This window comes from Lepidochelys olivacea (assembly GCF_965140295.1).
Source record: "Lepidochelys olivacea isolate rLepOli2 genome assembly, chromosome: 8".
NCBI lineage: Eukaryota > Metazoa > Chordata > Testudines > Cheloniidae > Lepidochelys > Lepidochelys olivacea.
Window position 1 is genome coordinate 48530417 of NC_140418.1, and position 19592 is coordinate 48550008.

General features: G+C 45.1%; 1 long non-coding RNA gene across 1 annotated transcript; it reads right to left on the reverse strand.

Moving 5' to 3' along the window:
* Positions 1-6502: 6502 nt before the first annotated feature.
* On the reverse strand, positions 6503-19592 carry LOC311525620. Its single transcript, XR_014712827.1, has 5 exons — positions 19473-19592; positions 19264-19377; positions 19072-19176; positions 15001-15079; positions 6503-8706 (listed from the first exon to the last, which is right to left on the reverse strand). It is a non-coding gene; the product is annotated as an uncharacterized lncRNA (long non-coding RNA).

Sequence of the window (19592 nt, forward strand, 5' to 3'; positions counted from 1 at the left end):
CAAATTTGGGGTACTGTGGACGCAATTAGATGGTATTGGCCTCCAGGAGCTATCCCGGAGTGCTCTATTATGACCACTTGAACAGCACTCTCAACTCAGATGCACTGGCCAGGTAGACAGGAAAAGGCCCGCAAACTTTTGAATTTCAATTTCCTGTTTGCATGGTCACCTGCAGCTTGCCACGCTGGCCAGAGCTCATCAGCAGAGGTGACCATGATGGAGTCCCAGAATCACAAAAGAGCTCCAGCATGTACCGAACGGGAGGTACGGGATCTGATCGCTGAATGGGGAGAGGAATCCGTGCTATCAGAACTCTGTTCCAGTTTTCGAAATGCCAAAACATTTGTCAAAATCTCCCAGGGCATGAAGTACAGAGGCCATAACAGGGACCCAAAGCAATGCCACATAAAACTTAAGGAGCTGAGGCAAGCCTACCAGAAAACCAGAGAGGCAAATGGCGGCTCCGGGTCAGAGCCCAAAACATGCCGTTTCTACGATGAGCTGCAAGCCATTTTAGGGGGTTCAGCCACCACTACCCCAGCCGTGTTGTTTGACTCCCTCAATGGAGATGGAGGCAACATAGAAGCAGGTTTTGGGGATGAGGAAGATGATGATGATGAAGTTGTAGATAGCTCACAGCAAGCAAGCAGAGAAACCGGTTTTCCTGACAGCCAGGAACTGTTTCTCACCCTGGACCTGGAGCCAGTACCCCCCCGAACCCACCCAAGGCTGCCTCTCAGACCCACCAGGCGGAGAAGGGACCTCTGATGAGTGTACCTTTTAAAATACTATACATGATTTAAAAGCAAGCATGTTTAATCATTAATTTGCCTTGGCATTTGCGGCTCTCCTGGATGTACTCCCAAAGCCTTTGCAAAAGGTTTCTGGGGAGAGCAGCCTTATTCCATCCACCATGGTAGGACACTTTACCACTCCAGGCCAGTAGCACGTACTCGGGAATCATTGTAGAACAAAGCATTGCAGTGTATGTTTGCTGGTGTTCAAACATCATCCATTTTTTAATCTCTCTGTGTTATCCTCAGGAGAGTGATATCATTCATGGTCACCTGGTTGAAATAGGGTGCTTTTCTTAAGGGGATATTCAGAGGTGCCCGTTCCTGCTGGGCTGGTTGCCTGCGGGGAGGGGTGAGGGGCTAGCCACGTGGTGGGGGGAGGCAAAATGTGACCTTGAAACGAAAGCACATGTGCTGTGTATGTAATGTTAACAGCAAGGTTTACTGTGAAAGTGTACCCATTGTTCTATAAAATGGGTCTTTTTAAATACCACTGTCTTTTTTTTCTCCACCAGCTGCATGTGTTTCAAGGATCACAAGATCTTCTCCTTCCCAGAGGCTAGTGAAGATGAGAAGGCGAAAAAAAGGCACTCACGATGAAATGTTCTCTGAGCTCATGCTGTTCTCCCACACTGACAGAGCACAGACGAATGCGTGGAGGCAGACAATGTCAGAGTGCAGACAAGCACAAAATGACCGGGAGGAGAGGAGGCGGGCTGAAGAGAGTAAGTGGCAGGCTGAAGAGAGGGCTGAAGCTGAAAGGTGGCGGCAGCGTGATGAGAGGAGGCAGGATTCAATGCTGAGGCTGCTGGAGGATCAAACTAATATGATCCAGCATATGGTTGAGCTGCAGGAAAGGCAGCAGGAGCACAGACCACAGCTACAGCCCCTGTGTAACCAACTGCCCTCCTCCTCCTCAAGTTCCGTAGCTTCCTCACCCAGACGCCCAAGAATGCGGGGGGGGCCCCCCTCCGGCCACTCCACTCCAGAGGATTGCCCAAGCAACAGAAGGCTGGCATTCAATAAGTTTTAAACTTTTAAAGTGCTGTGTGGCCTTGTCCTTCCCTCCTCCACCACCCCGCCTGGTGCTTCTCTCCTCCATCACCCCTCCTGGGCTACCTTGGTAGTTATCCTCCTATTTGTGTGATGAATTAATAAAGAATGCATGAATGTGAAGCAACAACTTTATTGCCTCTGCAAGCAGTGATCGAAGGGAGGAGGGGAGGGTGGTTAGCTTACAGGGAAGTAGAGTGAACAAAGGGGTAGGGGGTTTCATCAAGGAGAAACAAACAGAACTTTCACAGCATAGCCTGGCCAGTCATGAAACTGGTTTTCAAAGCTTCTCTGATACGCACCGCACCCTCCTGTGCTCTTCTAATCACCCTGGTGTCTGGCTGTGCAAAACCAGCAGCCAGGCAATTTGCCTCAACCTCCCACCCCGCCATAAACATCTCCCCCTTACTCTCACAGATATTGTGGAGTGCACAGCAAGCAGTAATAACAGTGGGAATATTGGTTTCGCTGAGGTCTAACCGAGTCAGTAAACTGCGCCAGCGCACTTTTAAACGTCCAAATGCACATTCTACCACCATTCTGCACTTGCTCAGCCTGTAGTTGAACAGCTCCTGACTACTGTGCAGGCTGCCTGTGTATGGCTTCATGAACCATGGCATTAAGGCTGGGTCCCCAAGGATAACTATAGGCATTTCAACATCCCCAATAGTTATTTTCTGGTCTGGGAATAAAGTCCCTTCTTGCAGCTTTTGAAACAGACCAGAGTTCCTGAAGATGCAAGCGTCATGTACCTTTCCCGGCTATCCCACGTTGATATTGGTGAAATGTCCCTTGTGATCCACCAGTGCTTGCAGCACTATTGAAAAGTACCCCTTGCAGTTTAGGTACTCGCCGGCTTGGTGCTCCGGTGCCAAGATAGGGATATGGGTTCCGTCTATGGCCCCACCACAGTTAGGGAATCCCATTGCAGCAAAGCCATCCACTATGACCTACACATTTCCCAGGGTCACTACCCTTGATATCAGCAGATCTTTGATTGGATTGGCTACTTGCATCACAGCAGCCCCCACAGTAGATTTGCCCACTCCAAATTGATTCCCCACTGACCGGTAGCTGTCTGGCGTTGCAAGCTTCCACAGCGCTATTGCCACTCGCTTCTCAACTGTGAGGACTGCTCTCATCTTGGTATTCTTGCTCTTCAGGGCAGGGGAAAGCAAGTCACAAAGTTCCATGAAAGTGCCCTTACGCATGCAAAAGTTTTGCAACCACTGGGAATCCTCCCAGACCTGCAACACTATACGGTCCCACCAGTCTGTGCTTGTTTCCCGAGCCCAGAATTGGCGTTCCATCACATGAACCTGCCCCATTAGCACCATGATGCCCACATTGCCAGGGCCCATGCTTTGAGAGAAGTCTGTGTCCATGTCCTCATCACTCACGTGACCGCGCTGACGTCGCCTACTCTCCCGGTTTCGCTTTGCCAGGTTCTGGTGCTGCGTATACTGCTGGATAATGCGCGTGGTGTTTAATGTGCTCCTAATTGCCAAAGTGATCTGAGTGGGCTCCATGCTTGCCATGGTATGGCGTCTGCACAAAAAAAGGCGTGGAACACTTGTTATCTGCCGTTGCCCTGATGGAGGAAAGGGCGACTGACGGCATGGCTTACAGGGTTGGCTTACAGGGAATTAAAATCAACAAAGGGGGTGGCTTTGCGAGAAACAATGGCCCCCTCAAGGTTAGAACTCAAAACTGGATTTAGCAGGCCGTTGATTTCACAGAGGGAGGGAGGGAGGAGAAAATGAATACAAAACAAATCTGGTCTATTTCTTGTTTTGAGCCACTTCCTCTATCTTTATACATCTTGCTGGCAGCAGACTGTGCAATATGACCGCTAGCCATCATCATCTCCTGGGTGCTCGGCAGAAGACGGTGCAGTATGACTAGCCATCATCTTCTGCTAGCTGGAGGTTAAAAGACAGTGCACTGCCAGTAGGACTCAATCGCCACGAGACGAAACAAGGGAAATGACCTAGCTGAGTCACTCCCATGTTCGCCCAGGCGCCCAGTTAAAAGAGTACCCAGGACTACGTCGATGACGGCTACCAGTCATACTGCACTGTCTGCTGCCAAAAGGCAATAAACTGCTGCTGTGTAGCGATGCAGTACCACATCTGCCAGCACCCAGGAGACATACGGTGACGGTTAGCTGAGCGGGCTCCATGCTTGCCATGGTATGGCGTCTGCACAGGTAACTCAAGCAAAAAGGCACAAAACGATTGTCTGCCCTTACTTTCATGGAGGGAGGTAGGGAACGGGGGCCTGATGATATGTACCCAGAACCACTCGCGACAATGTTTTAGCCCCATCAGGCACTGGGATTTCTACCCAGAATTCAAATGGGCAGCAGAGACTGCGGGAACTGTGGGATAGCCACCCACAGTGCAATGCTCCAGAAGTCGACGGTTGCCTCAGTACTGTGGACACACTCCGCCGACTACGTGCACTTAGAGCATTTGTGTGGGGACACACACACAATCAACTTTATAAAACCACTTTCTACAAAAAGAACTTCTATAAATTCGACCTAATTTCATAGTGTAGACATACCCTAAGGGACTTCCTGAAGGTTTTTGTCCTATTGAGGTGGAATGCAAGGGCTCTCCTAAAGTCAAGGGTATGTAGTATGGCCTCCCTATTGTCTCGAAGGTGACTAGACTGATTCATGTGAAACAATGGGGTCACTTTGGGGATGAACCTTGGATGCAGCCTAAGTGTAACCTTATCCGGGAAGAATACTGTGTAAGGGGGATGTGCCATCAGAGCTGCTATTTCCCCTGTTCTTCTAGCCAAGGTAACTGCAATAAGAAAAATTGTTTTCTTCTATAGGTGTTAACGAACAGGTGGCCATACGTTTGAAGGGGGGCCTAGTTAGCCCTTTCAACCCCTGGCTTACGTCCCAAGAGGGAGCAGGAAGTCAAGATTGAGGGAAGAGGTTTGTTATTCCCTTAAGGAACATCTCAGTGGTTGGGTGTGAGAGTAGTTACCTGGGGTTTGCAGACCCCAAAACAATGGTATCTTAACTGTTTCTCTCCAGGCAGTGTCAGGAATAAGTCAATGGGAACATAGCACTTCCATCTGATAAATGATTGATACAAGCAAGCCTGCTTTATCTAAAATTACTGTTTATTAGATATTAAGCACGCACCCGCACATACACGCACAATAAGTTTAGGACATCCCAGATATAGTTACCCACAGTCTGAGTTGGTTTTGAGTGATCACCAGCTGGGCTTCCATGGGCCCTCCTTCCATCCAGTTTAAACATCAGCTCCTTACCCTAAGAAAAGCTCCCTCGGACAGCTCTGAGATATTTACTTTTACCCAATCTTTTATAGCTAACACTAACAAAGCACATAACCTATAGTGACTCCTAGTGGGACAGCATAACCCAATTCTCCTGGGTCACCAATTCTCCTAATTTCAACAAACTACTCATTATCTCAAAACGCTTGTTGTTTTCGCTAGAAATACAATACAGTATATGTCGAGGCACCTAAACCCAAGGTCACTACTCACTCACTCTTCCATAACTTTCTGTTCTATTCTGATTTGCAAACTAAGTGTGCAGCGGTCTGACCTTGTCTCACAAAGGCTCAAGATTATTCCTAGCTATGTGATGTTTGGTTTTCAGCTGGCAGTGGCTGAACACACAAAATGCCTGCAGTGCTGCCAAATTCTGAGGTTCAACTATCCCTGGGCTTGCTGAGGGCACTTTCCCACTCTCCTTTTTAACTTGTGAGAGGAGTCCACACACCGTTTCTTAGACCCACTATCCTCTGAAGTCAAAGGCTGAGGGGAAGACTCATGCCTGTTAGAACCGCCTCCATAAAGATGATTTTCCGGCAGAGCGTTCTGCCCTTGTGGGATCTCAGTTGGAGTTGCTGGCAGAGGGAACACTTTTATTGGATGTAGCCCTCGCTGAGGCAGCAAAGGCACTGGGAGTGCTTGTCCACGACCAGGATCACCTTGCCGCAAGTGCAACACTTGAAACCCAGAGAGCCAGGCATAACTTTGTCCAGGGGGTCCCCCCCGCTCCACCACCAAGGGTCAACACAAGAAGAAAGTCTTTTCTGTCTTGTTTTTTCTTGTTGTTGTTAAGGAAGAGCCAAATAAAATCAGAAGAAAGAAAGAAAGGTTTCTAAAAACTAAAGATTAACAACTGAAAAGGAGAGTTAACGATCTGTTAGCAGATCGTTAAAAGGCTCCATCTCTAGCCGGGATGGTTGAGAAGGAACTGAGGATGGTTAGCCTGTGCATGCTAGCTAGCCCCGGGGTGCAGCACGAGAAGACAACACATGTGCGGGCCCAATGGACACTGGTACCAAAGTTCTCCCATCAGCAGCACAGGGATGCAGACACACCTCCAGTGGAGCACCCATAGTGACACTACTTGAAGGTTTCAGAGTAGCAGCCGTGTTAGTCTGTATTCGCAAAAAGAAAAGGAGGACTTGTGGCACCTTAGAGACTAACCAATTTATTAGAGCATAAGCTTTCGTGAGCTACAGCTCACTTCCTCAGATGCATATCGTGGAAACTGCAGCAGGCTTTATATATACACAGAGAATATGAAACAATACCTATTCCCACCCCACTGTCCTGCTGGTAATAGCTTATCTAAAGTGATTTCCAGCACAAATCCAGGTTTTCTCACCCTCCACCCCCCCACACAAATTCACTCTCCTGCTGGTGATAGCCCATCCAAAGTGACAACTCTTTACACAATGTGCATGACAATCAAGCTGGGCTATTTCCTGCATAAATCCAGGTTCTCACATCCCCCCACCCCCATACACACAGAAACTCACTCTCCTGCTGGTAATAGCTCATCCAAACTGACCACTCTTCAAGTTAAAATCCAAGTTAAACCAGAACATCTGGGGGGGGGGTAGGAAAAAACAAGAGGAAACAGGCTACCTTGCATAATGACTTAGCCACTCCAAGTCTCTATTTAAGCCTAAATTAATAGTATCCAATTTGCAAATGAATTCCAATTCAGCAGTTTCTCGCTGGAGTCTGGATTTGAAGTTTTTTTGTTTTAAGATAGCGACCTTCATGTCTGTGATCGCGTGACCAGAGAGATTGAAGTGTTCTCCGACTGGTTTATGAATGTTACAATAGTCCCAGGCCTCCTGTGGGGTCCTGACCCTTTTGCTCCAAAGTCCTTACTGGTCCTTCTCCTGGGGATGGTAGAGGAACTCAGGCCTGCCCACTCTTCTGGGTTCCAGTCCAGGGACGACTATGTAGGGAGCTGCTCGAACCAGATCCTCCCATTCCCTTGCTACTTCCAACTCGGCTCTTCAGTAGGCTTCTCCCAAACTCATACTTTGATTCTCCTGCTCCAGAACTCCAACTTCCTGGGAGGCTTCTTGGCAGTCTGCTGCTGGAGGAGTTCCCTCCCAGTAGCCTCTCTGGCAGCCACCCCTGTCCTCTAGTCTGCAGCCTTTTTATCTCCCTAGCTGGTATAAGTCCAGCAATCAGCCTCAGCTGACGAGATAATTAGTATCTCTGTTAAACCCTTAGGGCACGTCTACACTGTGATAAAAGATCCGCAGCACAGCTGCAGCTGGCCCAGGTCAGCTGACTCAGGCTATAGAGCTGTTTAATCATGGTGTAGACATTGGGGTTTAGGCTGGAGCCTGGGATCACATTAAGTGTATAGTGTAGACAAGCCTAAGTCTTTCCTCACACTAACTTGCCAAAACATTGTCACAGTTGCAGAGCTAGTGCACGCCTTCAGGTGTCAGGCTTTGTGCCTTCACCTCCCTAGAGTGGGACAGACAGTATCCCACCAGGCTTACCCAGCAGGTCTATTTGGCACCTGTGGCTCTTCCCTTCAAGAGTCTGTGATGAGGAACAGAGTGACCAGACAGCCTGTTTAAACCAAGATGTTGTTCCTGAACAGTAGGAACAAAGAAAATATTTAGAGATCAAAGGATTTCAAAACAGTCTGCACACATCTATCCTACCATCCCCTCACAGTGCCCTAGGCAGGCCTAGCTTCTTCAGGCACACCAGCAGCTGCCTGTGTCAGCCTGGTTTCCCTGAACAGCTCCCCAGCAACTGCCTCCCCACTGGAAAGAGTCTCTTTTAATCTAGCCAGAGTATCTTTGTTCGTGTCTGTTCCTGGACTTTACCCAAACCAGTTTGCTAGACTCTGCAGGATGCTGAGCATGTCTCCTCAGAGCCAGTGGCTCCAGCCATTATCCTTTACCAACCCTCAAGTGTTTGCAAAGGAGTGGCTCATCTTGAGCTATTTTTCTTCCATTCCTGCTTGTTCTCCTTACAGCCCCCTATTAAACTAATGTAGTCCTACAATAAGCATCTCAATAACCAGGTCAACAGACTATTCATAAATTATTACAGAGCAGCCCCACATCCCTCACAAATGTCTCAAATGCAAGCTACATGGACCTCTTCTAGGGTGACAGGGAAGTTCATTCCCCTTGTCCACTCAATTCTTTGTCTTCATTAATGAGATGCCACTTGTGTTAATAGCATGAGTGTGTTAGACACTTGCCCTCTAAGCCAGTGAGCAACCTTCAGGCTATAACAACAAGGGTTGTCAATCCTCCAGGATTGTCCTGGAGTCTCCAGGAGCTGAAGATTAATCTTTAATTAAAGATTATGTCATATGATGAAACCTCCAGGAATACCAGGGTTGCCAACCAAAATTGGCAACCCTAGTAACATCCTGAGTTTGGATCCAAACCAATGACTGAGCGAAAAGCTCAATGTTCCATTAGCAATCTCTCCAAGCCATCTAGTTGAGTTAGCATGTTCTGCTTCACTAACAGTTGAAGCTGCCTTGGGTACACAACTGCCCTTGCCTTCTCAGCATCTGTAATATGAACAAGTTTAGGAGCATTAGCATCCATTTAATTTTCAGCACTTAGACTTCATAATTCTTCTCATTTTGTCACTCTTAATATTTATAAGACATCTGGCGAGTGATTGATTTTCCCTAGGACCCCTTGGTCATTCACATGTGCTTATCTCCAGCATGTAGGGGGCAATCAACGGATTTATAGCAGCCAATAAAAGTTGTTACCAAAAGTACAGTTTCTTTTTTCTGTGCGCTAATTTCTAATAACTCTTATGCATGATAGCAATTACTGACAAAAGTCAGCCTCTGTTAATAGAGTTTATCTCAGTTCATCATATATCCTTTGTCTGTGGAAGCATTTTGACAAGCCTGGGGTTAATTAAAACCAAGAAGACAATAAAATACACCTAATCAAACATTACAGGTACAGAAATCAATTAGCAGATTTATGGCACTTCGGAGCATTCTATAATGTGCAAAATTCAAAGAAACTGTCAGTTCCATCTCCCCAAGACACTGTAATTGAATTTCTAATTGAAACAATTTTTCAATAGGTAACACAATCCAGCAAAGTTTGATTTGCATAAAAGTGGGGTCTGTAGAGGCCAGAAGAGTCTCTAAAAAAAACACACCATGAAGAAATCCCAAGCTGCTTCCCTTGTTATAGTAATTATTATTATTTGCATATTCAAAATGTCCTAAAGTCATTTAGAATCAATAAAATGGCCAGCACTGTGCTGAGATGAAACTGGGATATGGCAGATTCCAGCAGAGAGATTTGAATTAGACCCTTCTAAAATAATTGTGGTTTGCCCCAACAGATTTACAGCAGGTCCCAAGGTAAGCCCTGTCTTGGGGCCCAGAATAGGGTGCCAGAATTCAGGACTGATGGGCGTTGGCACTGCTGTGTAGGGGATTTTTGTCCCATATCTGCTTGGACCATGTCAAGATGCTGGTAAATGCTACTAGCCCCCCAGCTTCATGAGCACAGGAGTAAGTCCATTCAAGCTGGAAGGAGAGGTTAACAGTGTGAAGAATGTGACACACCCACTGTCCAGGACTCAGAGCCTCCATTTGCCTTCTAAAAAAAAATCAAAACCACTTCCTGCACTTTCCTGAGTACCCACAGCCTCGCCTATCCATGTCTCCCACTTCCCCCCAGCATGATCATGACTTCCCAATGCAGAAAATCCACAGCATGCTGAAAACTTGGAGACAGGATACAACAAACAGAATTTGATATCAACAGAAATAACTCAAGCAACAGTCTACCAACCATACTTTATTTTTATATCCATGGACTCTGTAGCAGAATTTCCCATTTGCTGCACCAAAGTGCCTAAGAAATCAAGAGTCTGAGTGTTAGAGCTAAGCAAATATTAAAAAAAATCCAAACTCTTGTTTAAAAAATGGTCTTTATTTAAAAAAAATTAATGACTGACCGTTTGTTCCACAAAATTAAATTTTTTTCTGAAAATTTTCAATAATAGTTTTGATTAAAGTTTTGAATTAAAAATAGGAAAATGTTTTGGAAAAAGGGGTCATTCCAAGCTCAGAAAAAAGGCAACCACTTCAAAATGTTGAAGTTATTCTCCACACAATGGCTCTGACTGCCAGATACTGGGACAGAGGATGGATCACTCAGTAATTGCCCTGTTCTGTTCATTCACCCTGAAGCACCTGGCACTGGCCACTGCCAGAAGACAGGATACTGGGCCAGATGGACCATTGGTCCAAGCCAGTATGGTCAGTCTTAGGTTTCTTTTACGTTAATTTTTTCAAGCAGCGCTACCTGCTGTGGTTCATAGATTTAGATGTTCGCTTTGAACCCCACAGCTAGTATTTTAGGGTTCTGTTCAAGAGTTCTAGGCTTAACTCTCGGTACATAGGATGTTCAATCCTTCTAGCTTTTTGCCCTAAATATGCATAAAAAATTGCAACTTGGAAAACCAGCTTTGTCCCTCAGCCCTCTTCTTGAATAATTGAATGTTAATGATGTCACAACCAAATTGCTCTCAGTTACTTACAAAGGTTCCAGTAATAAGTCAATTCCCCCAAACACACAGAGACCAAGAGAAATCAGGAGAAGGGGAAAGTAAAAAATGGATGCTCCTTTTAGATTCAGTATTGGGTGGTAGATAGCTTCAGACAAGGGTCCTGGATCTTTGCTTTGGGTAGGCAGGATCTGCAGTCAATCTGGGATCCAGCTGGAAAGGCTAGATTGGAGGTGAAGTGCCATTATTGAATGAAGTTCCCCCAAGGGCAGGTTCTGGTGGAGATAATGGTCCCTTCTGGCCTTGGAATCTATTTGTGATCCTCCACTCTGACCTAGCACAGGCCCTAGAACTTCTCCAAAACAATTCCTAGAGCAGATCTTTTAGAAGAAACATCCAATCTGGATTTAAAAATTACCAAGTGATAGAGAATCCACCAAGACCCTTGTTCCAGATACCATCAGATGACCAGCCACACCCAAACCTGGGGCTGACTGGGGTTTCTTGGTAAAATGCAAGCAATTCCATGGCTGTGATTGATAGAAAACTACTAGTCTGGTCAGTTTTCCTGTAGTCTTTTCTCCCAAATGATTTTTACACACACATAATGCATCCCTGGGCAGTCTCAAGATATGTCAACAGGAGCACAGGTCTTGGAACCAAGGTCAAACAAGTTTCCCAGCATGTAGAACTGAGGGAAAAAAAACCTTAAAAAAAGTCATCTAACCAAAAATCCAAAATTCACAGTGCACATTTCAAAGGTCTCCAATCTGTTGCACTCTCTCCTAAAGGCAGATCATGTTGCTTAATCCCATCCAGCCTTGCAAAAATCATACATAAATAACTGTATGGACTATTGCACTATGTAGATATACACAACTATATATATAGTTATCATTTAAGGTTGAATATTGATTATAGATCTATGTTGATTTACACATTTATTCTGTTGCATATAAGGTATCAATAGCTAACCATTATCTCTAATTTACAGGGGGATGAACCAAAATATAAACTAAAAACTCACAAGAAATGGAAATTCAAGAGCAGTGTAAAACTAGATTTTTGTTTGCAAAACCTGATCTGAATAGAAATGTGATCATTGTGTTTTAAAGTGGACTGAAAACAGTTTTTAATTAAACCTTCCTTTGTGGTGCTGGGAACCCAAACCCAACTGCTTTGGGCTACTGCATGAGAAGTAGGAAGTGAAACTGACTAGGAAAGTCAAACAAGCCTAGTTTCCCTTTAGAAATGCAAAAAGGAAATCAATAGTGAAAACAGTGAAAAGTAAAATGGGATTTTGAAAATTCTTCAAATTTTAGGAAGTAACCTATCAATTTTTAAAATCAAAATAAAATTCCAGCTATACTGTGTCGCAAATAGAAACACTCAACCCCTGCAATCTGATCTAATTTTCTACTTGAAAATTATAAGCATGTACATTTTAATTGTATACTTTTTAGAAGTATAAAAATCAAAATTTTAATACATACAGATTTAAACCCTTACAGTTTGCAAGGAGAAAACTCAGGTTGTGTTGGTGGGACAGTTCGATGGAGAGGATGAAAGTTTTAAGAGCTTGTCTACACAGTAAGTTACTGCCCAGCAAGACAGGGTGTGAATTTACTGCACAATACACCAAGCTGCACTCTGGGTCTTTCATTGTGCTATAGCAGTGTCCACAAGAGAGGTTACTATGTGGCAAGCTGGTGCACTGTAGATAAACACCCTGGCTTGCCACACAGTAAGTTGCTATGTAGACAAGCCCTAACTTTTAAATACAGCAGACACTATTACCTCTGACCTGCCCCACCACCCCATTCTGTAGCTAATCACGCTATCCAGCCCTCAGCCCAATACTAGGAAATTCCCACACAAAAAACTTTGTGAAAATTAGTTAAGGTTCTTTAAGTGCATTTCTTCAAAATGAAACACTAATAGCCAAGAAATCAGAAATTAATTTATGCCCAACTCAATGCAAATCTCAGAGCATTAGCCCATTATCACAATATTACCACACTGTCACACTAATACCCCTCTTAACATTTTCAGTTCTACAACACTATCTCCTTTAGTAAAACAACACCCTGCACATATATACATTGTTAACAGCATCACTTCCACCATTATCTCCCTTATTTGCACCCCTTTCTTACCCAGGATTACTCTTGTTGCTTGTTTTATGAATGTCACTGACAGCTCAGCAATACTGGAGGTCTGGAAGGAATGAGTAAACAAAGTGTCCAAAGTATCTATTTCAGCTAGATTGCATGGAGAGAGATTACAGAATGTAGTAAACAAATAGAAACTAGGCAGCTTGACTGCCAGGCAGGCCAGTCAACAAAGGAGAGCCAGATACTTAGGTAACTTCCATTTGTTTTTTCACCACGATCTTCTCCCTAGGGCACATTTCCCATTCCTTAGAGAACCATTTTGTGGGAGATGAGCGTTTATTACCCCAGAACAGGCAACTGTTCATCCAAATACTACCATACTTGAGATGAAATGCTAGTGGAGTCGGGGCACTGTCCACAAGGAGAGGGATTAATTCTGTTAGCGGAGCTGGTGGTCATTCACACTCAGTTATTTCTGTTATCACTGGGGGCATGGCCATGACTCCACAGTTTAGGGTGGAATGGCGTTTTGCATTAGAGGTGAATGCTCTCACACTTTCATGCATACGCTGATGGCCTTGGAAATTGCTGTGCAACATCAGGGCGAGGCCTTAACTCTGCTTCTTGGGAGATCACAGTTCCATACCCCTCCCTTAGCCTCTGTCAGCCAGCAGCAAGTAGCCCTCGGAGCAATGGTGTTGCACGGAGCACAATCCGGGTCCATCGGACTGCATGAGCAGGAGTGCTGGGCACAGGAAATGGCAGGTTTGGTCAGGGAGAGGTAAAGTATTGTTATCTCCATTCTTGCCACCATCCCTGCGGGAGCAAGATTAAAGCTGTGTGGGAAGAGTCACCTTAAATCTGCCTTTCCTGGTTTTCTACTGCTTGCGTTTAAAGTAGGCGTGTGTGGGCAGCAGCACCGTGACTCTGCATTTCCTGGGTTTTGTAAGACTGCAGGTGCTTTTTTCCCCAGTGCTGGTAACATCATTTAAGGGTACACACTTGGTTGCAGGGAGGTGGAACCATAACTCAGCTTCTAACATTTCAGTTTGGGGTTTAAATGATGCTACATTCCAGCAGGGCCCAGGGAAAGTTTTTTGATAAGTGATCTTTCCTGTTCTGTTCCCAAAGTGACTGAGCCTGTGACTGGTTCCCCTGCATGGGGTTGAGATACCAATGCAGCACTGCCATGAAATTTATTAGCCCGGATTACAGGCCTCTCTTTAGAGAAGTGAGGCTCAAACATTTTCATACTGTGAGCCACTTACAACCCCTCTTCTCTCTGCTGTGATCCCACATTTTCTCTGAGCAACTGTAGTGCTTGGTAGGTCATCGTAGGGTTGTAGAAAAGACACAAGAGGAAAGTAAGCTCACTTTGATGTGATGGGTACAGGTGCTTGGTTATGGTCCCTTCCTTCTGCATATTTTGCTGTTTACATCCCTTCCCTGCAATCTGAACTCGCATTGGTGGCTTTGAGGGTATTATCCCACATTTACTATGGTGTGATCCAGGTCAGAATCTGGCCACCTATATGTGGGGGTTAAGTTTCTTAGGACTATGCACCCTTAATTGCCTCCAATCCCCCTCTCCCACCAACCCAATCTCTGTGGTTACTTTGCAGCTTGATTCTGGCTTCTTGTGTTTGCATCCCCTCCAATTTTGAAGTCACGTACACATTTAATCACAATTAAATTCATATCTCCTATATGCAAAAAATAAAAAAAAAAGATATGAAGCAGCTACATAGGGGAAAACAGCTGATTGATTTTAAAAAATTGTTTACCAAAAAGCTCCCCAGAGCCCAAAAGTTCTGAATAGAGCCAGTTGAAAATTCCCCAAAATGTGCCATGCTGACAAAATTTCATTGAAATTTCTAATTTCGAAGGAAAAAAACTAGTCAAAATGGTGGACAGAAATTTGTGAAAATTTCTTTTCTTTTCAAAACCAGCTCTGGCTCTAGACAGGGACTAGCAGGCGATCCCCAGCTTGAAAACTCATCAAGTTCAGCCTTGCAAGGGAAGCAACAGTACAGACTTCTCAGATGTCCTCTGTCCACAAGCCACAGTTTGAGAGACGACACTTTACGGGACACAATTATACAAATCAAATTCTGATCTAAGCTCCGAGATGAACTTTTTGCTTGGATTTTGAACAGAACCGACATCAATGCATTTTGCATGTCTAAAAGTATTTTCTTTACCTTGCTGCTACCTCGTGCCCTGAATGGAATTGCTGGAATCCTGTGATATGGGCTGTTCTGGCTGGGATCCTGACCTATCCTGAAGAAAGAAGTAGAAATCACAGAAAATCTGTGCTGGTAAGTTTGATAGGCCAATTTTTCAACCACAAGAAGGTCAGAAAGTTCAGATAAGCTTAGGGTAAGCACTTGAACCTAGTGTCTGAATCTACCAAGATGCTCCCATTACTAATTACAGATGATCTAATAAGTACATACTTCTCACACTGCCAAGGCCTAGATGTGGGACGTAACAGAGGACAAAGACCTAAAATGAGGGACATGAAAAGAAAATATCCATGCAGAAAACTGAAAATAACTTCAGGACTCCTTCCTTCAGGTTAAATGGCCTTCTGTTTCTCCAGTCTCTGGCTGTTTTGTACTTGTTTTTAAATCTTTTCTGCTGTAAATACATTTCCAACAATCAAGGGGAGGGGACACCAAATTTATGTGGAACACAGGGAATTTGGGGACTAAAATGAGTGATGCCTCTCACAATAAGTGACACAGGAGGAATGTGTGGGAAGTTAACTAGCCCCTGGATAGAAGCCATCTGGGAATTGTCCCATGTCTAGTTGTTGGAGGTACTCATTAGGGGGAGCAGATTGTGCCAGACACAAGGGAGGATTTCTGGCCACTGATAGGTGAAGCCAGTCTGGAATCTCAATGGCAGCTGGAATAGAAACCTTCATCTTCTCTCAGCCAGCACCAAACCAAACTCCAGTTCTGATCCCACTCTCATATCAGGAGCCGGCAGGCATTGGGGTTGAGGCTGAACTGTTAAGAGGAGAGGGGATCAGGGAGCCCAGGCCTGTGGGGTCAATGCCATCTCCCAGCCCCGCCTCTCCCTGACTTCCAGCCCTGTTGACTGTGGGGGGCTTTATCCCCAACTCTGCTACTACCTCCGGGCTCTCAGCTTGATGGATCACCCAAGGTTATCCCCCCCATACCTCTTGCCGTACAATCAATGGCAGGTACCCAGCCTGAGTGGTGCTGTGTCCCCGTGTGCCAGGTTGCAATGCCATTCACTCACATTCAGCCTGGCCACCCCCTGTCATTGTAAGGGCCCTCCCAAACGGGGGGCCCAGAGCACACTGCCCCTTGGTTCCTCCCCTGGGTGCGCTGAGACCAGGGGATGGACAGAGACTAGGAAGCCATTGGTCCATTTAAGGCTGGGGAACACAGGGTGATCCAGGGGTGGGAGCAGATCTGAGGAGGGACCTAGTTTTGTTGAGGGAGGAAGCTGGGAAGTGCAGGGCTAGGGTTCTGAAGAAAGACCCCTCCAGTAGTTTAAAGGCCTGCATTTTCAAACGTGGGTGCCCAGTGGCCCCTAAATCCATTCTAAATCAGTGGCCTGATGTTGAGAGGTCTTGAGCAACAACATCTCCCATTAGCCTGAATTTACCATCTACCAGGATGAAGCACACTCAAAGGAAGGGGCCTCTGGCGACCCCTCCTCCTATCCAACTCATAGGCTGGCCCAAACCCCTCCCTGGCAGCAGGAGCAGGAGAGGCAATACACGGCCTGATCCTTCTATCTCAGCAACTTCAAGGCCCCACAAACCCTTAGCCCACACCAACTCCCAATCTCATGAACTTCAAATCAGCAGCTAGGTGCAACACAACCAAAGCACAGGCACAATGACAAGGCCTAAATCTTTTGGACAATTCCATGGAACTGGGATGGAGCCAAGAGGGCCAGACACTGGCTAGCAAGCCATCCTAGCTGATGCAGGGCAGGAAGGCTCAGGAGGACCTGGGGGAACTTGCATCCCAGCACATTCACAGGTTCTCTAAAACAGAGCAAAGTTCCCCAATCCCTACCCTATACAAAGGATACCCCTGCCCCTCCAGACTATGTCCCCTTGTGGTCATGATGTGCTTAACATGCAGTTTAGCTTCTCCCACCACCTAACAATCAAGATAGAGTTCTGTCCAGCTGTTGCAGAAAAAAAAACCTCTCCCAGAACCTCTTCCTCCAGTAGTGCTTTCATGCAACACATGATAGGAGCTTGCCCTCAGTTCCCTTTTACCAGGGAGACAAAGGGAGCATGGAAGAAAATACTAAAAAACCCCAGCTGCAAAAATCACGTCTCTCCAATGCTAAAGTGTTTCTCTTTAAAAGTTTGCATCTTTTGACATCTTTGCAATTTCTTCATGTTCCCGCTGCTGTTTCTTGGCAATAGATAAGAAAACTTCCAAATCTTGCTCTGTGCTGGCAATAATGAGTTTCAAAAGGAAAGATTTTTTTCCTATCTTTCTGCACAAAAAAACCCTATGAATCAGAGCCCAGCAGTTCACAAATATTACTCATGTCATCAGCACTAAGAAAAGGGAAGCTGTGAATAGAAAATGTTAAAAATGAACACAAGGAGCATTGTTTGCATATCAGAAAAATTAATCTATATAGAAAAGTGTAAAAGCCTGCAATTCAGAAAGCAAAGAATTAGGACAGCCCAGCTGAGAATAATTTTCTAGCCAGTTAATTTAATTGCATAAATCATTCCTTTGTTAGCAATAAAGAGATATAATTAAAATGAGATTGCTTCTCATTCCTATTCTCTAGAAACTAAAGGAATTGATTTTTGGAAAAGCATTCTTCCAAATACCAGATCGGGAAATTACATTTACCTTTTTAGAAACGCTAAATTATTTTACACTAATATCATGGAGGGTTTAATTAATTATAGATCTGCCATATGATCTTAAAGAAATAATTTACTTAATGCCCATAGAACAGAAGTTTGCAAGTGTGCATGTGCGTGCGTATCACTTTGATAGATGGTCTGCAGATTTTTGCAAACAGGTCAGAAGTTGAACAAGTGGTTGTCAGGAGAAATATGAGAAAATTTAATAAATGTTTAAGGGTGGGGGAGGGTTTAAGATTGCCTTGTTTGAAATACTGCTGCTTATTTGGTATTATATACTTTGACTGGGGTTTTCTTCCTGAGTTCATTTAATTCATGGCTTTATTCTAAATGATAATTATTTCTATGTACAAATATTTGAGACCCAGTAATAAGTCTAAACTGACCAGTAATAGAGGAACAATCAGATTAAAGAACATAAAGTTTTTAAAAACAGGCTGGACAAACACCAGTCAGGGATGGTCTAGGTTTATGTGATCCTGCCTCAGGACAGAGCTGGACTTGATGATCTCAAGAGCTCCCGTCCAACCTTACATTTTATGATTCTTTATGAGCCACTTATCAGAAAAGAGAGGATTGCTTATGCATTTGCTGAATGTAAGAGACATTAGTTACGTTTAAAATCCCCATAGTTTCCCCTAGCATCACTGTAGCACACCCTGCATGTAAACACAAATCTCTCTCAATTGTACCTAGGTCAGACCATGTAGCCTAGTCTTTCCCCAGGGTTAATCTGGACTGAGACTGAATCAAGTCAGCTTTAATTGTATTATGCACATGTGGGCAGAGGTCACTGCCATGGGAAAACATCTGGGGCAATTAGTCCTCTTCCAGCCACCTGGAGCGGCTCACACCTTCCCCTTTCCAGGATCTTCAGGAGGTTGCCCAAAGCTGATCCAGCCTGTTATAATTAGGATGTTTTACTCCCTTTGAACGGTCTTATATAGGGCCTTCCCTCAGCCTCCTATGTTGCAAAAATCATCATTATCGGCTACCCAGATCTGTCCAGGCCAAAATAGGACAGGAAAGGAAAGGAGAAACTTGTTCAAAGATTGGCCCTTTGAAAGTCAGGGCAGAGCTTACCATGGTGGATGTTACTATTCATCAGCACCATGGCAAATCCCAAACTGCTGTAGCCTCCTTGCAGGCCGAGTGCCATCTGGATTGATTTCCCGCTAGGTCCTTAAGAGGGTCTGGCGGGTTATTCAGTCTGCGTCCATCGTTCATGATCTTAGTGCACCACTGAAGCTCTTGGTGAACATGTGACCACTGCAATTGGTTGTGGGCAAATCCTGGAGCTGGAGGATTTGGAATTTGAGAGTTACAGACATTTGATCTATTCCTTTGAAATTCCCAGGAAAAGTATTGCGTTGCTATGGAAACTCACCATAACCTGGGTTTTTCATCTTTTTCTTTGCAGGGCCATCATCTTCTACAGTCTCTGGCCTCTTCTTAGTCTGCTTCTGTTCCTCCCAAAATGGGGCCATGGTTCCTGTGGGGAGATTAGAATAAACTGCTCTCCTCTGCTTCTGCCAGTTGCTATATTCTTCCATCTACATTCCTGCTCCTCTCTACATACCAGTCTGCATATCAGCCTGCAAGCTCTAAGGGTTCCTTCTTTGGCAAGTCATCTGGCTTGGCTTTTGTTTCCCTCTGCCAGTCTCAGCTGTTGTTACAGCCCCTGTGCTTTTTCCTTATGGGAAGAAAAAGAGCCCATATGTGAATCAAACAGTACACTTGGTCTTTGCTCAGAAAGAAACCCACTGCACTCTTCACCTGTTGGATTACCTTCCAGATCAATCCGTTGCCTACCCTTCTTGCACTGTTACTCTGAGAGTCTTTCTGCTTGTCAGGAGCAATCCAAGTCCAGATACTTCAGCCTTTCATTCCCAGGAACTCCACCGGTTC